We start from the raw sequence: 4121 nt of genomic DNA, 5'->3' as shown, positions 1-4121 counted from the left end.
TCTGCGCGCGTTAAACTAAGGAAGTGCACAAAGCACGTGCACAACGCACTTCCAAAGATCAACGGTGAAATAAGTCATATTCTGCGTCCCGCTCCAAATGCTGTGTAATGCCCCAGCATCTGCAGTCTCCTCCGGGTGCTTAACTATCATACAGGACTGATTTTCATCCGTGCATTAATAGAACACCTTTGTAGAAAGTAAATTCCTACTTAGATCGACGGGACAATTGTGCATGCATTAGATGTGCATACAGCGCTAGGAGACACGGAAAGGGCCACGCCGCCGCTAGTTTGCGAGTAAAACAGCACGGATATAACAAAGCTGTGTTTTATTGCTGTGGAGTCGAAGTAACAATGCTTGAGTGGCACTCAGCCCTCACACTGTGCTCACATCTTTTTCTTCTTTTCATGTGCTTGTTGTAGCTTTGGCAGCCCCCTCACAAGCCGAGCAGCACTCCTCAAGCACAGCGGGCAGACGCCGCCACTGGCTGTCTCACACTTGGGACGGCTCTACCCACGGCAGGAGTGCAGAAGCACCAAGTCTAGGAGTGACCTCTCGCTCTACTCCCCACCTCCTGGTGGCGGTGCCAGCTCCCTGCAGCTCCAGCTGATAAGATCAGAGCTGAGTGGAGCTCCTGCGGAGAGCTTAGCAGTAATGCAGGGCGCAGAACAAGGCACCTGGGACACCTCGCCACACCACCCCGGCGCGGAGGGGTTAGTCTGCCGCTGCCACCCTCACTTCTCCTGCACCGCTTCCTTCACTTTACCACTACCTTTACTTTAGCTTGATCTGGTCACTCCTCCACCTGTGTCTGCTCCATATTCGCCCTCCACCTATGTGCCCACGTTCCTCACCCTGTACCCTCTCTACTCCATGCGCACCCCCACTCCACTTGAGTCCCCTGACCAGCACATTTGTCTACTACACCCGTATTCCTGCTCCACCCACACAACCCCTTCCACCCGTACCTTCCTGCTTCTCAACGTCTGCCCTAGCCTCTACTCCGCCTCTCTCCCTAATTGACCTGTTCCCGCACACCGGCACTCTCCCCTACTCCTGCACACTCTACCTCTCTATCCCTCCACTTGCACACTCCACCCTTCCATTCCTCCACCTGTACACTGCACCCCTCCATCTCTCCATATGCTTCCTTCTGCCTCCCAACAAGTGAATCCCCTCTACTCCACCTGTAACCCTGCTCCGTCTGAAGACCCTCTTCTCCTCCACCTGCACACTCCACCCCTCCACCGGTTCCCTTCTGCTCACACAGTACATAGGCTGCGCTGTTGTGGGAATGGATAAGAATGGCAGTGTGGTGACCACTTTCAAAGTTTCCTTTTTAGGGGTGGCTAATGATTGTTTTTAACCGTCACCCCCTCATCCTCACCCCCCCTCACAACCCTCTCACCCTCACTCAGCCTCACACACTCTCACCCCCTCACACACCCACTCACCCTCACACCACTCAGGGCTACAACACGTGTGTAGGTGCAAATGCAATGTTCTTGGATTTTCGTCACAATAAAATACACTGAACATAATCTTCACAAAATTTATTTACAAACGTTTAAGCTATTGCCATAATAAATTACAATAACTTTTATTTAAGTATTAATTATTTACAAAAATTAAAAGCCATTGTTATTTGTAATATCAATACATCTAAGTCACGTAAATACAACACATTGCATTACAAATGCTATAGGTGTCACATTTGCGAAAGTTAAAACTATTGACATTGTAACTGACAAAGCTATTAATTTTGCTATTTTCAAAACCAACACAAATTAAACAAGTGTCATTTACAATACCAATCGCTCAAACTTTCCTACTGCGAGACCTATTGGCAACGCCAGGGCTTGTTGTCTAATGTAATTCAACTGACACTTTTGCTTCCGATTAAATGAACCGCTTCTAAAGCTCCCATAATAGGGATATTACAATATAGGGCTTCTATGTCCATTGTACTAGTAGTTGTGATGTGGCACAAAATGTGACATTTTCTACTAGATTTATGATATGTCTAGTATCTTTAACATGTCCAGGTGTACGAGAGATGCGTGGACAAAGAATCACATCTATATTTGGCCAAAGGTTCAGTTACAGAGCCTATTGTAGTAACTATAGGCCTCAAAGGCGGATTTTCAGCATTTTTATGAACCTTTGGTATCCCATAGATACTCGCTAACCTGGGATTTTTTTTTACATTTAGATACTCATGTTCTTTTTTTACAAATTTCACCATCTCTTATTGCCTTGTCTGTCAGTTTCTTAATTTTGGTTAACGTTTGGGATGTGGTGTCTCTAACGATGGGTAAATAAAACTTTGTATCATCTAGCATTTCTTCCATTTTTTTAATGTAGTTCTCAGTATCGTAAATTACAATTATTATGGTCTCAATACCATTGCGTACCCTGGTGGAAGAGGATTAGTCATCTATTGCAGTCGTATCACGTAGGTGCTCCGGCCGATTCTGGGGTCGGTTACTGCATTATCTTAAACAGGTAGTTGAAATGAGGAATAACAAACAGAAAATGACCAATTTGAGGCCATAACTAATGACATTAATGCAATAGGCTTATATATCTTTTTTTCCCCAGAACCTTCATCTATTGCCCAGTCAGATAACCTATAGGATAGCATACTGGTGTAGAGCTAAGGACAAACTTAATCAGTAGACAGCTTTTGAACTTACAGACTGGTTATAATTGAAAAAAAAATTCTTTAACCCCTCCCATGCTCATGACAGAGCCGCTCCGTTATGAGCATCGGCTGAGCTGTGCTCATGACAGAGCGGTTCCGTCATGGCCCTGCCGCTGATTTTGCGCCTGCGCGGCGCGTTCTATTGGGCGAGCGGGGCCATGACGGAACCGCTCTGTCATGAGCGATGCGCAACCGCGGCTCGTGACAGAGCGGCTCAGTCACAAGCGCCGCTCGTCCCCCCCCAGCGCTGCGGCGGAATTGCCGCAGCAGCGAAGGGGTTAAACCCATGCCCTTAATAATTTAATACTGGTGTCATGGACTAATGAAACTTTGGTGGTTTAATAATATCAAACTGAATATATAATACGAGACAGCGATGATATTTAAAATAGCTTTAGTGTCAATACAAGACTCTTCGCAAGCATTAACATTGCCAACTTAAATGTCCTATTGTGTATATATATATTTATTGGTAGAAATGTGTACATAGCATGTATAAATAGAAAACAAGCGGTAAAGTAATACAAGTGGTGTGTAGGAATTTTGTATTGTAAATCGGAAATTTAATGTGTATAGAATGTGTATATATGTAGAATGTTGTTATATAGTGATGTGAAATAATGGTATATATTATCTAGAGATAGTGACTAGGCCTCACCGTCTGGTCTAGTTTAATAATGACATACTGAGTAGAGATGTAAAAAACAATCCACTTGATGCTGATTATGTATAAACACAGCATTTAATTAATTGACACTACTTTTTATTTTTTAGTTATCATTGATACAGAATATATACAGATACAGAATATATACAGAATTCCTGAGGAAGGCTTTGCCGAAACGCATTGAAGGAAATTTTTCTGTATATAATGAGCAACAGTATTGTATCTAATGAATTTTGAATTGTGAATAATATGACAATTTGCACAGAAAAAAATATATGAGAAAAAAGTATTTAATAAAATTTAATCAGAAGCAAAAGTGTCAGTTGAATTACATTAGACAAAAATAGGAGTCTATAGGATGTGTAAAAACATGCACAAAACCCGGTGCCAATTGATTTTTCAAAAACAGTTTTTCCTTGCCTGAGTATTCTTTAAGGCAGGGGCGCCTAATCTTTACTAAAACATTGGACATAATGATACATTCTTTTACTGTTAAAAAAGCATCATGACAGCGGTCAGACCACACAAAGGGAGTTCTGGATTTGAGCAAACCCCATAGGGGTTCAACTATGGAGGCATCATTTTTGACAAACTTGGAGTAATATTGGGTTAAGTCCAAGAATGATTTGAGATCTTGAACGCAAGTGGGGGCGCATATATTACGCATAGCCGCCACCAGGTCAAGTTTGGGTCTGATGCCATCCTGTGAAATGGTGTGCCCAGGGTACTCCGCTGATCCCACACCAATTC

The sequence above is a fragment of the Lissotriton vulgaris genome, chromosome 7 (assembly GCF_964263255.1).
Source record: "Lissotriton vulgaris chromosome 7, aLisVul1.2, whole genome shotgun sequence".
Taxonomy (NCBI): Eukaryota; Metazoa; Chordata; class Amphibia; order Caudata; family Salamandridae; genus Lissotriton; species Lissotriton vulgaris.
Note: the sequence above shows the minus strand (reverse complement) of the source record.